This window comes from Haliaeetus leucocephalus, unplaced genomic scaffold, assembly GCF_000737465.1.
Source record: "Haliaeetus leucocephalus isolate CR32 unplaced genomic scaffold, Haliaeetus_leucocephalus-4.0 Scaffold217, whole genome shotgun sequence".
NCBI classification, from domain to species: domain Eukaryota; kingdom Metazoa; phylum Chordata; class Aves; order Accipitriformes; family Accipitridae; genus Haliaeetus; species Haliaeetus leucocephalus.
The window spans coordinates 5,599,229-5,623,736 of NW_010972653.1; positions in this window are offsets into that span (position 1 = coordinate 5,599,229).

Here is a 24,508-nt window from a genome sequence, read left to right on the forward strand (position 1 = left end):
ATGAGAAAAGAATAAAAATATTGGAAAAGAGGAGAAAGAGAAGAGGAGCTGCCAGCAGTGTCCTGCCCATGTCAGCTATTTCCATGGCACCATGATCCTCGGACACGAGTTCTGGACACTGATGGTCCACCCCAGTAATTCAGATTTGACCCTGATCAGAAGTGGACTCAGACAGGCATCTCCATCAAATCAGTCAGCATACGGGATGGAGTTCACATTGACATCATGCTTATACACTGACTTCATGCTAGCGGCAAAAGGGCAGAGGATACCCAATCCAGCACACGTTCCTCCTGTGTAAACATCAGCTTGTCAGTGTTTCTTGAATAATTTTGAACCAGCACAGCACGTTCGCACTAGATCAGCACTTTGTATCACAGGGTGAGGTGTTTTCAGTGCACTGTGAGGAGCCTTTCAGACAGACTTACTTACCGTGGCTTCTCTCCCAGCAATGCTATTAACACTGCTGCAGGGACAGGCTTAAATCACAATAGAATTGAAGGTGTGGACACAAATTACAGCAGTTGCTGACAGACAAATAAAGAACATAATCTCATGATCTGAAAGTCCACTCAACAGAGGCACAGCCAATATTAAATACTCTTTGCTCAAGAAGTTCCCATTTGTATTAGAAGATCTGGGTGAAATTCAGTTTTCCTGAAGTCAGCAGGAACCTTGCCAAAGTTGTCAGTGAGGCCTTAATTTTGCAGTCTGCATTTGGAAATCTTGTTCCCTTTGTTAATGCTGGCATTTTGGCTGCAGAAAAGAGTCACTTTGGCTCTAGGCAGCCAATTTCTTTTCCTTGCAGCTGCTGCTTAGCAAATGCGCATCAGCCATTTTCCTGATCACACAGTCCCATTATAAATGGAGAAAAATTGATGAGCAGTATAAGTAAAGCCGCTGCTCCCAGAAGATTTCAACTCCAGCCCAAGGACAGCTAATTCTTTTTCCCCCACCCTACCCCTGTTCACACACTTTATAAAGAAAAGATGCACCATGCTAGGGATACTATATGCCACCAGTCCACCAAACACAGGGCAGCTCTGCTCTTATGCACTCTGCCTTTGTAATTAGGTTTCTTTATTCACCATTCATTCAACAGGACTTAAGAATAGACAAGGTAAGCAATATCAAGTAGATGGGTGAAAAACTACATTTTTCTTTCCTCAGGGATCTATCATATCATATATATGTAGCTAGTGTATCATATCTGGGTACAACATGCTAAAATACTCAAAAATGTATCAATGGAATTTGGTTTGGTTTCTTTTGACCAAATATTCACTGCCTGAAACATGGCTAGAACCCAGATTTCTTGACTTCAGCTCCAAGCTACCCAAAACAAGTCAGCTTTCTGCATCCTATTAACTCGCCAGAGCTTAGGTTTCCATATTGATTAAACATCATTTACCCAGGAAACATGCTTTAATTTCATTTCTGTACTTTGTGGTTTAAGCTCTGTTCAAGCAAATTCACTATATCAGCTGGTTCTGCATAGCTGCTAGCATGAAACCCATGGTCTGGCAGGAATGGCACTGGCATTCTCTGTGTGGAGACTTCCTTGCTGGTGATCCCTCAGGAAGATCAAAAGCATGGGACAAAGTGTGCTTCCAATAACCAGCCATTAGTCAAGGGGAAACTGTTGTATTTCACAGTGATTTCATTATGTGTGACTTGCCTTTCATCCTCAAAGCCTGAGCTTGCACTTACAGAGTTGGTGCTAGGGGACACTGAGGCTGTCTCCATTAGCAAACAGTGCAAACTCAGAAGGAGCAAATTCACATTTGGTGTGTTTTCTTCAGCCCAGCTTTATTCTGGTCCTGAGGACTGGACACACACCAGCAGCAGGAACACACACTCCTGGTTTGGTCCTTGTGAAAGAAGTATGGACTGTGCAATCCAACATGATTCCTTGATGGCAGCCAAGTCCCTGGAGGTGGGAACAAGCAGAGGATTCACTCTGAAGTATACTTCCAGGGTTTACATCCTTTCCATGACCTTCATTAAATCATTGAGTCTTTTTGCCTCGGTTCCCCATCTGCAACAGATGATTAGAGTCCTTCTTTGAGGATATATTCACTAGTGCTTCCAAGAGACATTTGGACATTGTGATGTTGAGGGCTTGAAAGAAGAAGAAAGATGTTTCAGCCTCACATTGATGCAAAGATTAACACACAAATTTGCTCTGATACCTAGCTCTTTAGCCCTGCCAGTCTGACTATGAATAACATTAAAGATGGGGCATCTTTTGTATTTTTCCAATGTTGATCATGATTTCTGAATCCCCCAAAACCCATAGCATGCTGGTTGAAGCTGCCAGTCTTCTGAAGCTCTTCTGAAAAGCTCGGAAGCATTTTGAAGAGCCCTGCACAGCTACTGAGTTTCAGTCCTTGCATCAGGGCCTTTGATGTTCTCCCATTCTACTAACCACTTGTGATCACTGTTACTGGCTGTGTGGTGCAGGTTTTGTACCCACAGCTATTTCTCCAGCTTCCTCTGAGACAGATAATTGGAGTGCATACTTAACTACTACTGAGACCAGCTTTGGAGTTGGAAATACAGCCATTTCAGGTCAACATTTATCAATTCCAGCAGAACAAAACCACAAGGACTCACACATAAGCTGCAGACATCTAAAGTTTTTGAGAAGCTTTTCATAATAACGTGTTCCATACCTCCTCTCCCTTTCTAACCTTCCCAGCTGTACACTCACTGCCAGAAAACCAGATAGCTGCTGCCGCCGAAGGTATTCCTGGTGCTTAACAGCAATAGACAGAAAGGCGTGAGACACGTATCACTTTCAGCCAAATCTGTACATCAGTAAAAAAGGTGGGTTGGCACCTCAACTTTCAACTCTGTCTTCATCAGCTGTGAATCACACCAACTTCACTGTAGTTTTCAGAAGTATTTTGACTGATATTACCTGATCTCACCTGAACTGTCTCATCCATTGTCCAAATCCCTGCCTGACCATTCATCTGTCTTCCTTTCCCCTTGGCCCTTTCTCCCTCCCACAGGTAATGTTAGTCAATTCACAAGGCAAACTATGTGTTGGAATTGTTACATGTAATCATCTATTGACTTAGCTATGAACTCCCTCTTCATTTAAAACCTCTGTCATGATGTTTGTATTTCAGCTTTTTATTTTCCCTTAAAAGTAAGAAGAAGTAAAGGAAAAAGAAGCAACTAGACCACCCATATCAGTGAAAACCAATGCAAGCCAATGCCAAGAAGTGAACAGAGGTAAAAATGGAAAATGAGTTATTCTTTCACTTTGCAGAGCAACTCTCTTAGCAAAGTAGTGAGCATCAGGAGAAAGAGAATAGTCCAAAACTCACCAAAGCTCCACTGACAAAATTCACACCAACTTCCTGACGGACCACACAACATCTCAGGTGTGGTAGGACAAAGAACAAAGCTGCTGCTTGCATCAGTTCACTCTCCCACCTACACCAGTTAGTCTGTTGTGAGACAAGAGAGCAGAGACCCACACATTTGTCCATACTGAGTTTCTGCTGCAAGCTGTATAAACACAGAGTGCTTGGACCTCCACCTCTGAAGACAAAAAAAAGCCTGCCCACAACATCCAAGCAGTGAGCCTGCCTCCTGTCTGTGCCGTTGCGTGTGCCACTGACACATCGGGGACAAGGCTGGGCAGCCCAGCGCTTTGCTTTCTCAGGATGCAGGTTTGGAAGGTGTGCATCACTAGGTGCTCTGTTCCCAAGTGGGAAAGGAGGAAAAGGTGTTTGCCAGGGCAACAACTGGAGCTGTTTAAGATATGAAGAGCCTGTGTGCATTTCACAATGCCCAGGAGCAGCAATCTTGCCAGCAGTGTCTCTCAAGGCTTTTCTCAAGCACCAAACTGACTGCACATAGCAGTTGGGATGCAGTTTCTTCTCCATGCAGTGAAAAAGGCTGCAGGACACAGCTCCAGCACAGATGGGAAGGGGGAATAACAGATTACATGTATGCATCCCAGACGTGGGATGGAGATCAAGGATACACAAACAGGGTCCTACAGGCACACTAGGTATTTAAGGTCTCACCATAGCTTGTGGAGAACCAGCCCCTGGGGCCGGTATATCCTAAAATAGACACTCCCCAGCTGCTCGGCTGGATCGCTCTCCAGGCCCCATGAGGCACATCAGCCGGACTCCCACTTGACCGTACAGGGACTTAGATGCCACTGCACACGTAAGCTCCTGCACTACTGTCAGTCCCAGACTGAAACCCAGCCCAGGTGTCAGGGTGCCTGTCCTCAGCCTGCAAATGACTTTTCCAGGCTGGTCTCACCCTATCATATATCTGCTGCTGTTGATGGATGAGACTGGCAAAGTCTCCAGGCTCAGGTTCACTAGCTAATGCCTCGTCCCTCAGTAAAATGAATATGAGGACAAAAACTTGGCACAGACAACCAAAGTGTAATATTCCTTTACGTGAATCTGACTTTCTGGACTAAAAGCACCTTTTAGCCTTCTGCATTTTATGGTAGCAATTAATTTTTCTCTATGTAACTCACACGAGTGGTAGGCTCTTCAAAACTATTATCAGTAAAGTGCCTTTCTCTTAATACATTAAAATCCTTCCATTTCTAAACCTTGCCTCTTTTATAATTTAATGGTGACCACATCAGTGTTTGCAAACAGAAGCAGAACAGAAACACAAGCTGGCAGTCACCACACAGAAACATTTAACTAAAGTTTCACCTTAAAAAAGGTGACAGGGAGAAATCACCACCATGATCTAGGCAAAGCCCAAAGCAGAACAGTCACACAAATGCCACCAGTAGTTTGGAATCCAGCTGCGGACATCTGCACTGCTGGACCAAGTGCCTAAGTCCAGCCATTCCCACACACGTTTCCAGGGAATGGAGATGCTCACACCCACAAACAGTAGTCACAGCAAAAGGACAGTACAGCTCCTTAAGTCACGGCTGGCTGAGACGGGTTTACCGCAGAAACAGTGTTATCTAATGGACTTGGTGACGTCAAATGGGAACAGCAACGTGTACTTACACACATGTGTTACCCTCCTGTAGGCAAGCCCTTGGAGTAAGTGCTTGAACACAGCTATGTGGCCAGAGACTGCTCAGGAGAAGATCCAGAAATGAGGATGTGTCCAGCATGGGCTACAGAGCTCAGTGTAACTCTTCTCACTCATCTCTCATTGTCTTTTTTTTAACCTCAAGATCTGGGTTCCTTGTGAAAAAATTTGTGCACCTGCGACAACAGCCCTGGCACCCACCTCCACCCCTAAAGCTCTAAAAGTACCAGCCATCTTTATTTCCCTTCTTTTCCTCTGCTTTCTGGCTCTTCAATTCTCATGGGATTGCTGATCATCAGGAGGAAACCATGACACAAGCCAGGCTGAACTCCTGAGAGAAAACTAAGTTTGTGGTGGGACATGGACATTTCAGACTGGAAAGTTGCCACTGAGGCAACTTGTGTGCGAGAAGGCTGCTACTGCAAGCCAGGCCACAGGATGTTGTCCAGGACCCGAGGACCATCCAGTTTGGAACCCCTCCAAATACTCTTTGTCCTTGGAAGTTTTCAATAACCACGTGTCACAACCAGTAGTCACCTTTGGAAATCTTCCAGATCATTCCCAAGACTATTAGGTAGCTTCCAGGATGGCAAACTTCAGCATCTCAACACAAAAGCTGAAGTTTTAAAAAGCTACTGAGCTGCCCTACCCTTGAACAAATCCAGGAAAATTTATAATAACCATTGATTATAATTCTCATGTGAGGGCCAATGCACCCGTGGCATTGTAACCTCATTTACTCAGTGCATGAATAATTCAACCCTTTCATGCAAAATTTGTAAGTTGAATCCTTCTTGAGCTTCCTACATACAGTATGCTCTCTGAGACTTTCACCTAAGCTATACTCATCTGCATTTTTTATTTACCACCTTCACTTTTAAACTAGGATGATCTTCAAGAATTGAACTGCCTTGCAAAGTTATCATAGCTGGTAATCTCAAAATAAATCTTTTGAACAGTAAGAGACATTGCTACCATTGGTTCCTGAATATCTATCTGTCCTAGGGGCAATTTGCTTTCATGTTGCAACAGAAGCATAATCCAGTCTCTCTCCATTTAAAAAAAATGAAAAAAAAGATTGGTTTTGCAAGTATTCTCATGGCTGAAGGCTGGCAAGTAAAGCTAAACACAACTGCATCTTTCACTGGGGATCTAAGTAACACCAGCAGCAAAGTCCTTGTCCCATTCGAGTCAGAGAGCCCATTGCCTTAAGTGAGGGTAATATTTCACTCCACAATTTTGAAACAGCTTTTATACTACCAAATGCTCTCTCACACGTAGCTAATCTCTCTCTGAATCTACACATGCACAAATAAACACATTTGTTTATGCTCTCCCACAGCACCCTTTTAACTCCTTTTTTCAGTGTGAGAGGGTGATGTCTTAGCAAATGTCATTATTTCAGCTCTTGCACTGTAGTACTTCCTATCAAAATATGCTATCTTGGGCAATTAAATATTATATCATATATAATGTAAGAAGATGTTGCCAAGAGTTTAAAAATGCAGTTGTTAATCTAAATGGTCATTTTGGAGATGCTAGGTTTATAATTTCCCCTGCATCTCACTTTGCATCTATAATTCTTTCATGTCTAGATGGAAAAAACCAGAAATATTAAGAGGGGTTTTAAACACCTTTCCTCGGCAGCCATCTCTACTCTAAATGTCATCTGCAACATATGTTTACAACCCTAATAACATCGCTGTTCCCACTGGAAAACTCCAGATGTTGAGGTTATCCGCTTTCAGGTCTCACAGCACATGTGTTGCTGCCCTCTCAGATCTGTTCCTCAGCTGACAACATTAGGAAGGGGAAGGAGAGGGCACTGCCAGCAGTCTGCCCAGGAGATGCAGCTTCTGGGTTCCGCAGAGTGTGCAGGATCAAGTCAGCATGCAGTACCATTTCTACACAACATTAGCAGTGGTCTCAAGCTGCTGAGCTCCCTTAGACTTTACACCTCCCTTTTCACTAAAGCACACAAAACAGAGCCCAGAGGGACACTGGGAGGCTGCTTAGTCCTTCCAGCTGTTCACAGGAGCTGGGACTAATCCATAACAAAAATAAACCTTATTGACAAAATTCACATTTAGGTTTGGACAAAGGTTGTCTCAAGATCAGGAAGCTGGTCCTCAGGCTTTGTGTTTCGGTGTGCTTGCTCACAGGGCAGAAACCAAATCTTAGGGTGTAAAGAAAACCGGAGACAAAATTATGCATGGTTGCTCTGTCAATCAGATGCACACTGTAGTGCCAGGTACTGACTAGGGATGGATCAGCGCTAAGCGGTACTGGCACTGAGGGAAAAAGGTAAAATTACTATCAGTGCACCTACTTGTTCTTCACCTTTGTTGCCAGAAGAAGCAGCATTACTGAAATTGTCTGGTGTGCGCCATGGGGCAATCACTTCCAGCCACTTCCTTAAGAGACTCTGACATAGTATTTCTACAGAAAGCTGTAGCTGACATGGCCAGCACTGCATGGTCTCAGTCATCTCTGTTTGCAAATTCAGCACAGTTATCTGCTTAATTTTGACATGAGCGAGCTGCGTACACGGTAACATTGGCAGCAGTGTGGAACCTGAACAGGCTGGGAAATAATCTCTCTGTCTCTCAAAAAACATGCTTTGATATTAGTTGGGTTTCCTTTAGGGTTGTAATAACAGGCTGGGAACAAAAAAGACTGCTGGGAGATTTCTTTTCAGCTGGTGAGCAATCCCAGAATTGTCAACAAGGCGAGATTCTGACGCAGGGTCCAATTCCCCAGGTCCCCCTCTTACATATTATTGCATGCAGGCTCATAATCTGATTTTATAGGTGTAATCCTGTCCACCCCTCTGACAGGAAATGCAGAGACACAGCCTTTAAATCGCACTCGCATTAAAGTGTGCGTGAGACCGGGTCAAGTGGGATCAGTCCCTGGTCTTTTGTTTGCAATTCTGCTCCAGCTGAGCCTTCATCAGGGTGGAGCAGGGGGTCACGTTTGGTGGCAAAGAGGCTTTCTTCACCCCAGCATCATGTGAAAGCAACGAGTGGCTTGGTGTCGTTTAGAAACGGGCTGGTCAGGTTTGGCCACCGGCTGCCCTTTGCATTGTTTAGCCCTTTTTTTCCCCACTAAGCTATGAAAGTGACATTACTGATCGCCGGGTGCTTAAACATAGACTGCATAAAACACCTCCTTTAAGTCTTCCACTGGCAATTAAACACTCTAAGAAGGCATACATGAGAAAAAAAAAAAAGAAAGAAAGAAAAAGGTGTAGGTTAAAATATAATTAGTAGTTATATTTGTTACTGGGCTAATACTGAGTGGAAGGAAACGAGGTGCCAGACTGCCGGCAGACATGGCCACTTTCTAGGAGGCCCGAAGCAGGTCCCAATCTGCTGCTCCAGACTGTTTTGCCACTGAGCACTACAGTGAGACACGGAAAGAGACACACAGTTAAGCAATTGGAATCTGAAAAATTTATTAAAAGGGTGCACAATTTCTTGACACACAATTACTCCTAAAAAAAAAAAAAAATCAATGGGATTTTTTACTCCCACTCCTTTGGTCTCTGTTGAAAAACTCAGCCTACATATGTTAAAACAAAAACAAAACAAAAAAATTTGCCCATATTTTGTATCAGATATTCATTAACAAATAGATAAACCTGCTTCTAAACTGATTGTTTCAGTTTTAGAAATGAAAACCTTTTTTTCTGTACAGGAGAAAGCATTTGGGGGGGGGGGCATTCAATGAAGTGTATTTGCATCCTCTTTGCTGAAAGCCAAACCTTTGCAATAGGAAACAAGTTTAGTTGCAAAGGTATTGGTAACCCCTAGTAAATCTATTGCCTCATGACAGAGTCTAGCCCCTGGAGAGCCAGGTCTGATACATAAGGTGTTTGATACAACCACCTGCATGCCTAAGCATGAAAAGGTGGTATCGGAAAAAGCAATGTATTTAGAGGGCTAAAAACCAAAGTCTCAGGTACTAAACTGACTGCCACTGGCTTTTTGACCAGTTTGGGTTTTTTTTATTTTTTTATGTTACATGTTTTAGGAGGGAGTAACAGGATCACAAGGGTTAGTCTGCAGAAAGCCTCAGCCTGGCAGCAGGTGGGAAGTTAAAACTGGGGTTTGAGGCACACAGAGTTTCCAGGGCCGGGACAAGGGAAAGGAAATATTTTCTTTCCTTCATCAATATGAGACATTTATCTGAAAGCCATTGAGGTACAAAGATGGAAACTTGCAGCTCCCCTCTCTCCTGGCTTACTTTTCAGGTGAAACTGCACTTCCCCTGAGTGTCATGAATGCTGCACTGCAAAAAGTTATTAATAAATAATAGCTTGAGTATGTATACAAGATCATTATTTAATCTTTCAGTAATCTTTTGCCATGCATAATTTATTAAATGTTTTATTTATTGCTCATATTTATTAAAAATTGATTCTATTTCTTCTACATAATGTCAATTTTCAGATGCAATAAATTATTAATATCTAATAAATTAAAAGATGCAAGGAAAGAAATATAAAAAAAGAAGTGCTCGCTCCATGGCTTTCCTGTTCTGCATGGATATGCCTCTCACTACACATTAAGCAATCCCACCCTTTCTGTTCAGGCTGGGGTTGCACTTTATTTTGCAATTTGGGCAGTACTGACAATAAGATGTATGAAGCTCCAGAGTCAAACCTCATCATCCTCTTGCCCTGGGAAGCCTGTGAGGCTGGCTTGAAACCGAGGAGAGCGTCTGAAACTGAGCACTCATCCTGGAGCCATCAGACTCTGCTTTCAAGATGTTTTCTAAAACCCCAAGAGTTAGAAACAATAATAAAAAATAAACTCAGAACAAATAATATGGCTTTGGTATTGAAAGCTAAAAAAAACCCTGAAGATATGATGCAACATCTCATAAGATGATTCAAAACATTCATTCCTTCCTAGCAGCTGCACAGCAGCCTTAGATTTAATCTGGACATCACTGGGATCTGGGGACATCCAGCAGATGTCAAGGAACATCCTGTTTTGGGGCAGCGTCCCCTGCATAACCATTTTATCTCCAGCCCAAACTCCTCTTTAGCTTTTACCTGTTCACCCAGCCATTAAGCTGGCAGTGCGTCAATCCTTGCTCCGCACCAGCCTTAGCAGCTGGGCTCGAGGGGGAATCACTTGGTGCACCTTGTGCCTGGACTAACCAAGAAGTCCAGTTGCAAGATCAGAAAAGTCTTCAGCAGCTCTGAGGTCTCTGGACATGCCTGCAGCACAAAACAAAGATAGAACATTGACAAATTGGAAGCAATTAAAAACAAAAATCAAACAATAATGACTTGGGTGTCTGGAAAGAGTTGAGGAATGATTAAAGCAATTAAATCTGGGTAACTTGGCTAAGAGATAACGGCGGCGAAGAGAAGCACTTCCATAAACTTGAAAGGTTTAATCCCCATCTGGGGGATGAGGGCACATGCAGAGGTAGAGTCAGCATACAAATGATGCTGGAAGATGTGGGAAGCATGAGCAGGGGGGCTGTAAACCCCAGCCAAGGCTGGGAAACCTAAAACTCTCACAGCAGAGAAAATGAACTGGAGGTGGGACTATCTGGGTAGAGGGAAATGGATGAGACAGCAGCCCTACCCTCATCTGTAAAGCAGATGGAACAAAATAGCAGGTCAAATCTCAGAAAAGGGAGCAAGGCAGGGAAGGGGAGCACTGTAACCAGCAAGCGCTGATCCTCATGTTAGCACTCAGATGCTGTTATTCACCACACCACTCTGGCCATTTCAACCCCAAGAGTTCAAATTATGTTTAAATTGACAGTGGCTCTTTCCGAGTCTGATGCTTTCCCCTGCCCCTCCCTGCTTTCCACACATCCCATACAGATGTAGAAATTAGGTTACAGGCATTGAGAGCTGGGAAATTAAATGTGACTGCTGGATAAAGCTCTGCAAGTGACAAATCCAATGAGTTCGGTTTAATCCTCTTGAGCTGCTAAACATATTGACTGCATGGACCAGTGCATGGCTCTGCCTTTCTGAGAGGGCCAGGGACGGCACTTTCTGTGGGACGCCTGCTCCCGGCTTTGATATGCACGTTGTTCTCCTGGTCTATAAACTGACCTAGCTAAATAGCAGCATTTACGATTATTAAAACGCATACAAACCCTTTTATAGTAGTATGGGTGGACCCAGATTATGGGCTGAGTAGGCTTTGCACCAGTTTCTGACTGCTTACGGCTATAGCAGTTGTGAATCTACTGCACGGAGTACTGCCACGGTGCTCCTCCACGTTGGCTCTCCTCCTGGTCACACCAGCGTTGCAGCCCAAACGTGTTCCCCCTTTTATCCAAGCTGTGTGCAGCTACCTGCCTGTTCCCTGGGTTGGTTTTTTTCCACACACCCAGCACAGCCCTGCTGCCCCTTGCTCCTCAGCTGTATGGGAAAGATGCTATCTCATGCCCTAAAGATGCCCAAAGTTTTATTCACCATTTAGCACTTTTTCCAAGACTCCGGGTTGATGACGGTTCATCATAAATCCTCCCTCAATACTGGAAAAAACTTGTGTACATGTGCCCACCAGCACTGTAAAAAGCCAATGGTGTAAACAAGGATGTGCCACATTTAACATTGCACTGACTGAATCTGCTCAGCATCCTGCCCCAGGGATTCAGGATATGAGAGAACACATTTCCCAGCTCAGAGGCTGTTTCAGATCCTGTAATGTCTTTAGGAAGGGGGCATCATAACTAATTAAGATGCTGAAAGAAATAAGCATGCCCCATTTATCCTGGTTATAAATCCATGCTAACAGCTGATGGTAAAGGCTTGTGCTCTAATGCAGGGGAGCTGAGCTAATTTAGGAAAACACTATATCCTGTCCCTTGTCCATCAGTGCTGCTCCTCACAGCTTCATTATAAATCTTAAAGTAACTGGCTTGAAAAGCTCCAGTTTTTAGAGTCATAAAATTGTGGTTTTGTTGTTCTTTCTCTTATGCCCCCTTAAAACAAAAGTTTCTTTCTTATCTTAAAAAAAACCCTAACTGAAAAATGTCACCCAAGTTTAATATAGAGTGTGAGGAGACAAAACAAACAACCCACATTTTTAATTTCATTATTTTTTTCCAAACAAAATCTTGCTGTTCTCGTAAGCAATCTCAATCAACTACCTTCCCAGCTGACTAGAGTTTACAGAAGATCAGTTTTATTGTATTTTCTAACTGTCATGGGAAACATCTCAATTAACCAAATGTCTGAGAAACTTTTCCCATCACTCCCTGACTTTTAAGGCTCCCTGCATGCCCAAGGCAAGTCATTTTCTGTCTAAAATAGTAACTCAGTCCACAGAAAAGAGTAAGTCCAAACTGCACCCTGGCCACCTTTTTTGGAGCCTATCAACTCATTCTTTTTACTGTTTCAGTGCAAAACCACACAAAAAAGTGACTCTCTCACGATCCCACCTTATCACTGCCTGGTGTCCATCACCCACGAAGAACCTCCAGCTCTCAGGGCTGAAGTCTCCAGTATTTCCTAAGACATGGACTCTCAAAGTGGGAGTTTTCCTTTGGAAAGCATATTAAAACCAGCTCCCCCACATAGTATTCGTTCATGCAATATGCAGCCTTTTCCAGGGCAATGTGTGACATCTGTTCCACTGCAGTTAAAATCCTTCCAGATTAAGGCAATAATGCAGAAAGCTGCCAAGTGGGAGATCCATACTCTGTTATAATTTTGAAAATCTCTGCCTCACTTATCAGTGTAAACAAAGTATTTGATTTTTAAGATGGATATTAGGTATTATGCTACATATGTCAGGGTCCTGAGCACGCTTTCCCCTGCTTCTGGGGGTTTGGCAGCCTGGGCTCAGGGCCAGCTGAGCTGGTGGCCTTGGTAAAAGGGCCAGGGTCACTCCTTTTCTCTAGAGCTGCCCTGAGCTGAGCTCCTGCCCTTGGTCTCTGCCTGAGCTATGCCACAGCTTTGCTGTGGCCATGCCCGAGCCAGATCCTGACCCCCCACCTGCCAGCTGATGTCCTGCCTGGCCTCAACCCATCCCCATCTCCATGAAGGTGCTTGATGCCCTGGGCTGGGGTTGCCAGAAAAGGTATGAGTTCAAATCTGCCGGTATTAGTTGAAAACCTTTGACAGAAAAGGAGGGTGATTTTTTTTGTAGAAAGGAGATACTTTTACTAATTTTTTTAATTTGATCTGAATTCCTACCTTCCATGAAGAAATCATTTTGACAGAAAATCTTGTTCCAGTTGTCATTACAAGCAATATCTAGGTGCATCTGCAGTAGCATTTTAGTTCAAATCAAGAGCCTGTTTTTGAAGCAAAAATCTTCTGATGACCCCTACTTAACCATGCTTTGACTTCTGTCACTGAGTGATGATGGACCCTACAAACAGGTCTCCTTCTGGATGATGCTAAAGCAGCAGGTGGGCTTCAACTGCTAGTGGCTTTCCAATCCATGAGAACAGACTAGAGCTAGCCTGAAGTAAACCTCCTTGAAATGTCCACAATGTGAAGATCAGGCCCTCAGCACTGGGTCCATCCAAAATCACTCAGTTAATGGAACCTTGAAATAACTTTTAAAACAATGTATACACTATGCAGACATATTTGTTTTGTATCTCATTTGAATAAGCAAATACTACTTGTAAAGAACTTGCACTACCTGAATTCTCAGTTGCCTGATACAAAGAGCAGAAATACTCTCTCTGAAGCTACAGTCATTTTTGCAAGTCCTTGAGTTATTTTTTTCAGAACATTTTATCTCAGCATGTTGAGGTTGCCTGTATCTTGTTAGTTTTGACCCAGTGATGACTCCTTGCATCACATATTTCACATTTGTGGTGTGTGTGTGTGAATAGAATCACAAAATGAAAATTTCCTGAGATAACAGAAACACAGATGGCATCATACCCAAAGGTCTGTAAAAATTGAGTCATTTACTTTGCATCAGAAGAAATAATTTGTGTAAGAAAACTTGATATAAATGGGACTGTAAATAATTAGACAAATTAAGCAATTTAGACTTTCGTAAAAAATGCAACACAAGGGAGTCAATCTGATGATTAATGCAGGCATTAGCATCTTGAAGCTAATAGCTATACGTGTGGGTTCCACGACCACCTACAGACTGCTTCCCAGATGGCGCATCTGAGACTTGTGTAGAGGTGCACAGGATGCCTCGGGGAAGGTATGATGTGAAGGGAAACAAATGTAGTAAAACTTGCTACAAAATTAAATATTTGAAGAAAATTTAAGCTTGACATCTCATACAAAGCATAGAGCGTAAGTGCCCTTCCAACAGGAACGGGAATATAATGGAAAGTCAGCTCTGACTCCATAACAGCTGGTTACGAAACCTCGTCTCACTGCAGCAAATGGGACGTTTGATAAGCAGACTCTCCTCCCGTCCTGTGTTGGTAACTGCTTGCGGGCTGACCTCATGACATCCTGAAGGAGCACATGGTTTGAGTTTCCACATCTACCGTCCAACACACCCTCAACAAGCCCAGTAATTATAAGGCAAAAGCACTCTGACATCTAATACTTGGTACTACGACTGAATTCTAAGCAGCCACACAATAGAGATTATGACAGAAAAAGGAGACAAAGTCAGGAAGCAAGGCATGAAGAGCAGACAGATATTAAAGACAAAAATACAGCATCACTTCCCTCACCTTTCCAGACAGAGAAGCATTTCATCTCAGAAAAGATTTGATTCTACATTGCATTGGTTTGCAGTTTGATATCCTTTTTTTTTGACTAGTCCCATTTCAGCCCTGGAAAAATATAATTGGCCAGAGCTCTGCTTCTGTGCTTGAAACTTCAATTCAATAACGTCTCTCCTATTGTATTCCACAGAGATCCAGAACTAATGTGTGCTCGGGATATGAGAAGAATGATTCTCTGGGAGAACTGAAGTTCAATTCCTTTCTTTCATTTCAATAAACTGAGGTTGACTTTTAAATTGGCAGGCCTGTCAAAGGAGATTTTTTTATCACAATTAGAAGCTGAGACATGTAGTAGCCTTATCGAAAGAATAAAATAGATTTTTTTTCCACTTTTCTGTGCAAGTACCAGTCAGAAAAGGCAGAGCAGAAGGAACATGACCCAAAATATTTTCACAAATACTTGCACTGATTAAAAAAAAGAACTTGTTCCAGCTGTGTTTGCTTCTCTCAGAGGCAAATAATCCAGTTCTGGTCACACAGATTCTCACGGAAAGTGAACTTTGGAAACTCGTGAGGGTTCATGGAAAGCAAAGTTTACACAGAGGAGGAAATCAGCCAGACAGGAATGAGACTGCACTGATCGCAACCGGCACTGCAAACACGTACAACTACTTATGGGAATATCAGAGAGAATTATAGTAGCACCTTGTGCAAGGCTTCAAATATGTCAGTGCACTGCTGCTCAAAGGAATGCTGCCTTGGACAAACTCTTGGTCAAACCCAACAAGTGCCAAGAAATGTCACTTTTTGTAATTATTTAAAACTGTGTTTCTCTTACTTGAAGGATCCCAGCCCAAGAGGGTTCTAATTGTTTCATTCATATCTGGCTTTAATCTTTATATTTATCCAAATCTTATATAGTCTTTATATTTATCCAAATGAGGAACAACTGCCTTCTGACCTGAGTAAGCCATCTCCCTAGACACCATAGCCAGGAATACTGAGTATTTAATGCAGCTGACGCATGGGAAAAAAAGAGCCAAGAAAGACAGCGAATAGAGATGCAAAGAGGAGACAGCAATGGTGGTGTGCCCATATAACACAGCTGCAATTTCAGTCTCTGCCTGACCTGGAGCCCAGCCTGCCCTAACACAAGTAAGTTTGATATTTGCTAGCACTGCAGCTGTGGCAGAGCAAAACAGAGAGAGACGGCAAAGCCTGGTGGTAAATACCCTAAGTAAGGTATCACAGCAGGTCAGATCAGCTTGCAAGCCAACTGTTTTTTAAGGCTAGTTTTGAGCCAGTCCACCAGCCTGTCCCACTCAAGAGCTGCACAGTCACCCCTGACACCAGTGGCCAAGAGAAGACAGGCTCAAGCCTTCAAGCAGCAACACAAAGCTGGAATGCCTTGAGCCAGCTGTGAAGTTCTTGTGGATAACATGGCACACCTTGTGTGGGTTTTATGAAAGTGGTACCCAACTGCCTGGACAAAAATAAACATGGGTAGGTCTGTGCAAGTGCTGTGAATATTAGGACAGCACAGCCTTACGCCAGTGACAGGGTGCCGTGAAAGGCTCAGCCTCTTGTATGCAGCCACTGTTGGAAGATGCCTTGGGTACCAAGGAAGCAATAGTGGGAACTAGCAAGAGTAGTATTTTGAGTGAATGTAAAAGAGTTCACTTCCACACAGCCAGTTTTCCCTCAGTAACATTTTTTTCCCCACCAACAGCAGTTCAGAACCGTGCAACTGAGGGATCCCTGTGCCATCTGGAGCATTTCTGAATAGGAGTTTCATAAACCATTAAGTAACACTTTTATCTCCATGTGTATATTCCCAGGAGGGGGTTGCAGAGGCCTAGGCAAGGTGTTTGAAACCCTTGACATTAAAACTTGATCACCTCCTCCCTGCATTTCACCATCTTCTGTAAGACGACTCCACTTGACAGACCGTGGCAGTCTCACACCAGTATTCCAAAGGATCATTGAGGAACCTCCCCGTACCTCTACACAAAGAGGTAACATGGATTTCTGTTTCCCTGCATGGGTCAGTCATGTTGTAAGTCATAACCCAGAGTACACAGCAGCCCTACCAGGTTCACCACTCTTCAGAGATGGGGGTAGGATGGGGCTGGCACTAGGTACCACAGTCCTTCCCCACCAGGATAGCACCGGCCTGGTGCTGTTCAGTCAGCCTGGAGGTGTCCAAAAGCCATCCCAAGAGAAGAAACAGTGAGGGTTCCCCTTCCCTGCAGACTCCACCAGGGAGAAGGCAGGTTTCAGAGTTGTCCCTGCCCCACCACCAAGATTAGCACAACTACTCGCAGCCTTCAGCCCAGAGTGGCAATCCATCTAGCTGGAAACAGGGCTGCCTGTCCCTTGTGAAAACCGCCCTGTCCCCATCCTATTGCTTCTGTCCATTTTTGGCCACCTGAGTGAAGCAAAGAAGGGGTGCCCACCCCTCTCGTGTAAAGCCCTTTGTAATACCCCTGAAGGAAAAATGGTAGGTGGATAATTAATGGAGTGTATAGTACTTTGTGGCCTCCAAGAAAGACGTAGTCTTGCACATTGCCTGTTAACAGCTTCACTGCAAATATAGAAGTTTCTTGTTATTATATTGTCCTGGTTTCAGCTGGGATGTAGTTAGCTGTCTTCCTAGTAGCTGGTACAGTGCTATGTTTTGAGTTCAGTATGTGAAGAATGTTGATAACACCGATGTTTTCAGTTGTTGCTCAGTAGTGTTTAGACTAGAGTCAAGGATTTTTCAGCTTCTCATGCCCAGCCAGGGCACCTGACCCAAACTGGCCAACAGTGTATTCCATACCATGTGACGTCCCATCTAGTTTAGGAACTGGGAAGGGGGGGCAGGGAATCACCACTCGGGGACTTGCTGGGTGTCGGTCGGCGGGGGGTGAGCAATTGCCCTGCGCATCATTTGTACATTCCAATCCTTTTATTAATACTGCTGTCATTTTATTAGTGTTATCATTATCATTATTAGTCTCTTCTTTTCTGTTCTATTAAATCGTTCTTATCTCAACCCAGGAGTTTTACTTCTTTTCCTGATTTTCTCCCCCATCCCACTGGATGGGGGGGAGTGAGTGAGCGGCTGCGTGGTGCTTAGTTGCTGGCTGGGGTTAAACCACGACATATATATAAATCTGTTTTACTTTTCCAACTGATTATTTTTAAGTGTTTTGTGAGTAAAATTCATCCATCTCTTCATTAGGCAGTAGAATTAACAAATCCTGGCTTTCCACAAAGAAGTGCCCTGCCTCCCAATGGTCTCCAGCCAGCACACCACCACCACCACATCCCAGCAGCATCCTTATATCCTTGCCACATTCCTGCCAACCAGCAGAAGAAAGGATAGCAAGTGCTGAGCTGATTCCAAGCTACAAATAAACTTGAGCTCTCACTGCAACTTGTCACTGTGCAGGGACATTAATTGGTGTCTCTCCTTTATCTGGAGAGTGGATAGAGGTCAAGTGTCATGATATCCATATAAATACATCATCTTTGAGATCTCTTCATCAGAACTGAAATTTCTTGATGTTTGCTGGAGAGTAGAGACTGATGGATGGAAAGATAGATGGGTGGAAAAAAAGACCAATGGACACTGAAACTGTGTGGTCTCATTACCTTTGAAAATCAGACTGACGTGGGGTAGCACACATGACCACCCCAAAACATGTCCTGGTGGCTGAAGTGGTCAGATTGCTATTCTAGCACCCTGGGTTGGGGAAAGGTACAGAAGTCGGTCACTTTTCTTAGAGAGGTTCTCCTCATAAACCAAAAAAGAGGAAAAACATCTTCATTTATGGCCTGTAACAGCCTTGTCATGAGCTCTTACAGACTCAGCACAGGAAAGGACATCAGCCTGATAATGGCAATGCAAGTCCCAGCATCTCAGTCAGCCCTGATGCTTCATCCCAGTGGGACTCCTGAATATGAAGCTCCCTGTAGCTGTTCCTCTGAGGTGGACACCCTCCAGACCCAGAGGCACCCTGGAGGCACTCCATCACTGCAGAAGCACAGGGTTTTTTTTTTTAATCTCTCCATTGATTTATAATTGCTCCAGGCAATAATGAGCCCATGATAGCTACACATCCTTGCTTTCATTAGCCAGTCTTCTTTTCATCCTCACAAGCTGCGAAACCTTGTGTCTGTGTGTCTGCCTCAAAACAGGTTTGCAATTTGCAGAGCAGGAATTGTTTTACTCTTTTTTATTTTGTCACAGCATGTGGCACAGAGCAGCGCATGGCAAACCATCCCACCTAGCTTGCATTGAACATCAAGGTTTCCTCATCAGCAAAGCCCTCTGTGCCACAGCAAGGCAAAGGCTGGCCTGAGTGGAGCAGGACGCCCGGGCTTGTGGAGGTAAGCCGGGGGAAGAGGACCATCTCAGGGCAAGAACCTCTGCAAGGCTCAGCAGTGGCTTGGCAAATCTTTCTTAGTCCTCTTAAAAGCACATTTCTGAATGTGCTGCCTTGAGACCAAAGAAATTCCCAGAACAAACATGAATTTTTCAGGAGGATGGAATGTGTCTACTGCTGTTCTCTAAGACACAAAGGAGACAAAAAAAGGCAATTTTCTGACTTCAAAGTGAAGATATTTTTAGTATAAACTTCCAGCAACATATGCACACAAACACACAAATATACTACATATAAATACATAAACATGTATATGTGATTCCCACTACCATGGTTTTGACAGAGCATGCCCCATCATTAGTCACCACAGAAGCCCGTCCTCGTAAGCCATCTTCATGTTCCTCTGCTATTAATCATTAATGTTAACCACTTGAGCTGGAAGTAAAGCACTTTCTCTCCCAAGAATGTACTAACTGACAAAGGGGAGAGAAAAAAGCCAAGCAAAATTTGCTTTCCTTGTTAGTGAAAGCCCCGGTTATGCAACGGCCTTGCTCCCTTTTCGTGCTCACTACCTGGAATGGCTGCAGAGTCATTAGCAGGCTGTTGGGCAGGACTGGGGAGTGGAAAATGATGTACAGCACTCTCAGGGCTAATTGCATGTGCCACTGTTCAGGTGAATAGAAAACCCATACACTTGTCCTGCATCTAAAATGACAGCCTTATCCCCCCGCGTCACATAAACACAATTAAGAAAATAAAAATATTGTTTCCTCAGTGATTGAGCATTAAATCTTAACCAACATCCTGCTGAACCAAGAGAAATGCTCTTCATTTCCAGCTGTGTATCAGGCCCCAACTGATGATGCAAGGTCCTGATTTTGTGCCCTTGCAAACCACCTTCCCTCTCTGCACAGGACACCCAGCCGGTGCAGCTGTGAGTGCCCATGCTGGCAGCCAAGAGGATGCAGAAAATTCAACCCCCACGGCTTGTGGGAGGCACAGGAGTGAGGTTAGGATGGAACAGAGTGTTTTGAAGTAGCTGTGGACTGACATAGTCATTCTCTCTGTATACTTGTCTTTACGCCCATGTATGTATACTCAGAATATTTCCACGCCGATACGAAAGTCTGCTGAATGGGATCCATGCATTTCATCAGCCATTCCTAAAGCCTGAAGGCTTATCAGGCTGTGCACTTCTAATGGACATCAAGACATTAGCCATTTTTTGTGATAATATGGAAAAAAATGTAAACATCTGTTACATGGCTTTCTGGCAAAGAGGTTTGATCTCTGCTTCTTCCAGATACTTCCATATTGTAATGCTGCACAAGAGGGGATCCAGCCTTTTGGAATTGGATATAACCAAATAAAATAACCGAGGCACTAATCTTATTACTGACATACATTACTAACATTTTCCTTCCGCCAATATAGTTCACGCACATCCTGGGAATGATGCAGGTTTTTAGCTAATTTACTACTAACCAATAAGAATACCAAACCCAGAAGAATCAAATACACTCGAGCCAATTCATTCTCACATCTGGACAGAAAGCATGTGAGTAACATGGACAAACTTGTTCTCAGCTTTTCAGAAAACCACTTTGGAAAGAAATTCAGGGGACCCTCCAAACCATCACAATGCCCTAAGCTCCACCACTGACCCAAGTTAGAAAAATTCCACAGTTGGGGTTAAACTAGGTTTCATGCATCAACAAAATGGTCCAAACAACTGGGACTGACCAACATTTTGTCTGACAAATTTTTTTCTGATTGGATGTTTTCAGCTGCCAGCATGAGTGTAAATTCTTCTCACTTCAGGCAGGTAAATATTTCCTTGCAACAGGACCATGAAAAACAGGTCCACTGTGAGTCATTGGACTGCATGGAACAGACTCCTCTTGTTATTGGTGTGATATCGGATAATAAAATAAATAATTTGCCACTTTTGTAAGCAGAAGGGAAACAAAACAGATTTATAGCTCTGGGATTTGTAAATGTTTGTTACTTGCTCGTTTCCCATTTTGTGTCTTCCCCAGAGGTTAAACAAAAACATCACTAAGTATCTGTCTGCAAAGAGGTGCAGGAGAAACAACAGTATGTGTAAAATTGAGACTTCAGAGGGGAATTTCAATCAGCATATTATCAGGATATTCTGACAAAGTTTAAAATCTTCAGAGATAAAAACAGTTACTAGAACTCATACAGCTGTTTGATGCTGATCTGTGATTGCTCTTACTGTAGAAGATTTTAGAAAATTTAGGACTATAAGACTGTTAGAAATTAATATAGAATGCGCTAAGGTTATTAATGGCAACAGAGCTGCTCAACAGGCCATGGACAGCATTCTCAGCCTGCCCACCCGTATAGCCCCAATCCAGGACCAGATTAAAACCCAGTCAAGCTAATCAGTAGAGACAGATCAAACAAAAGATGAAAAATCAGCAAGATACAGGTGCGTAGCTGGGGAGTGATTAAAATGTGTAGAACTTAGAAAGAGAAATGTGAAATAGTTAATGGAACAACCAGAGAGGTTTTTTTCAGAATTGTGTAGGTATGAGACTTCAAAGTAAAGGGGATGAGAAGATGACTGACCCAAGACGGACTTCGAAACCCACAGGATGATGACCAGACGGAACAAGAGAAGAATTGATGAGATAAGATGATGATGAATGATAACAACATGGGAAGCGAGATCAACTGGAAAATTACGAAGACTTTGGACTGGGATAATGGGTGGTAAAAAGGTATGTAAGACTGAGAAATTTTTGGAAGGTTGCCATTCACTGTGGTGGTGGCCCAACTCTGAGTTGTTAATAAAGCAAACCTAGAGAAACCCATGACTGAGAATTTTTTAACACTTACGAGACAAAAAGCAAGAAAGGGAAAAAAAAATCAATGAACAATTTTAGAAAAACTAAGGAACATGAAAGAAAGGAAGGAAAGAAGGGGAAGGTGCAACAAGCAGGAAAAACATAATAAACACCAGTGGTGGGAAGCTAAAAGAAAATGACTTAAAATAAGAAAGGCGGCACATACATTTCATATTGAGAGTGATGAAACCTGAGAGCACATTACTGTAAATTCTCCATTTTGTGATGTCCTTTCTAAGATGGTCTTAGTCAAACACAGGTGTGATTTGGGTTCAGAAAGGGAGTAACGGATTCAACTTTAGTATGCGTTCAAAAAGGATATAGAAATAAAAGTAAGTAAATAAGCATAAGCTTGAGCATACAGAGTCCCCTCCATCTGCTCAACAAGGCAGAATCCCTCAAGGAAAAGGACAAAGTGCAGAGGGAGAAGAAAGCAGAGTTGGCTGTAGTGTAGATATAGGGTTGGGCACGGCAGTGCCAGATGCCCAAGAAGGGGACTACCCCACCAAGAAGATGCCAAAGCAGGGTGAACCCAACCTCAGGCTTGGAGACATCCATCTCCTCCAGGCTGCAAGGCTATCAGGAGCACCCCAAGTGCTGCAAGGCACACAGCTGCACCCAGGAAAGGCTTCCTGCAGAAAATAATGATGGTCATGAAGAGCCTGAAAGCAGGAAAGCTTTCCAAGCTATGGAGTCAGCAAGGGAAGCAGCCTCCACAGCTGCCCGAGCCTTGCACCATCTGAGGCTGTCCGTACCTCCAGCTATTACCCAGGGACACAGGAACCCGCATCTAAGCACAGACCAACCCTGCATGGTTCAGGGAGCTCCCTGCCCTGTGCAAGCTCTGCTCTCTCCCCTCTCCCCTGGCATTTTCTGTGCTGCAAGGAGAGCACATGGCAGGACAGAAGCTTGGCCCCCATTTTTTGTCATCTCTTGGAGGATGTTGTTGTTTCCATGTGCTGTGTAGGATGCATAGGCAAGATCATATGCCTTGCCCAGGCATCAGTAGTTGGATGTTTAAAGTAAATGGTGCAATACCCCTCACACTGTTGCTTGCCTGCTCTGCTGCTCTCCCGACAGGCCACTCAAGCTATATTAAAGTCACTAACTCAGAGGATTTGCTTTGTACAAATTCAATTTAGAAGTTTCTCATTAGTTCAGAGACATGAAATGATGGACTGAAGGTTTCAAAATTGTTAAGTACAACTGTGAGAAAGATACTTTGCTTATGCCTCACTCTGACATCAATTCATCTTCCATGCTACTTGACACCTATTTTTGAGTAGTATATATTGGTATAGAATTAAATACTAAAATTTTATGAAATGGGAAAATTTCTTCTTCTGTGAATTCCTTGAGAACCATGTAAACTATGGAAAGAACAAAAATACTGTATTGAATAGCCCCCAAATTAAACACACTGAAGAAAAAAAAAAGCAAGACATCTTACCCAGGAAAAGCAATTTTAGAAAATCTTGGGTTTTAGAAAGCCTCCCTAAAATGCACACGTTACATTTTAAATACAAGGAAAAACTATTACCAGAGAAATCATCACTCAAACATATCTGAAATGTTATAAACAGCAGGAGGAAATCAGAAAAGAAGAAAAAACAGGAAAAAGAAAATCAGTAACTGAAGTTGACTTTTTAAAACATATGACTGCTTCAGCCTTTTCATTGAGTCTGGATTTAAGAACTTTAAACATGAATTAAGAAAAAAATACTGAGATCACAGTCTACTTGGAAGCTACACACAAAACAGAAATGTGTTTGAAAAAATTTGGCATTCAGAAGCATTAAAATTATTCAGTTACTGCCATCACTCACTGAGAAACATGACGTTCCATCACATGAGTCATCTCTGCAAGGAAATGGGCACAAAATGTACCGTGAAGCACACTGAGAAGCCACAAATATAGGACCCAAAGATAGAGGGAGAGTTTCTGATGTGTGACAACAGTGTGACATTGGCTAATATCAACTGCGATAGTGCTTTTAGCTTGGTACATGGGACAGGCCACAGCGAGGAGGTGGAAGTGCCACTGACACCTCCCTGGAAGAGACCCACCCCAGGTGGGAGGCAGGAGACCTGGGGACATTTTCCTAGCTGCTCTGTGCCTTTTTTTTAGCACCCCTTGGATAAATGCACCCAGTAAACCCAATTGCTGCAGCAACTGGACCCTTACAGTGTAGCTCAGCTTATGTAAAACAAGGGAATTTTACAGGGCCATTCTGCTCTTTCTGCTGCCCACCAACCCATGGCAGAGACAGGCACTCATATATCACATTCAAGCGCATTTTAGATCCCCCTGAAAAGCTGTAACTCTCTGCAGAGGCTGTTGGGCAAGGGCATACCAAGCTTTCAGCTTCAAAGCAAAGGCAGGTTGACCATCTGGATAAAATTGCTGCTGAGCACATTGGCACCTGGAGACTGGGCAAGGCAGCTCATGCCAATGTCATGGTTTCTTCATGGAGGTGTTCCACAGTCTGGCTGTCCAGGTGGGTATAAATACTCCCTCTGCTCAGGTGGGTGTAAATCTGTGCTATCTTTTCCACCTGGTCTGGAGCTCCCAAC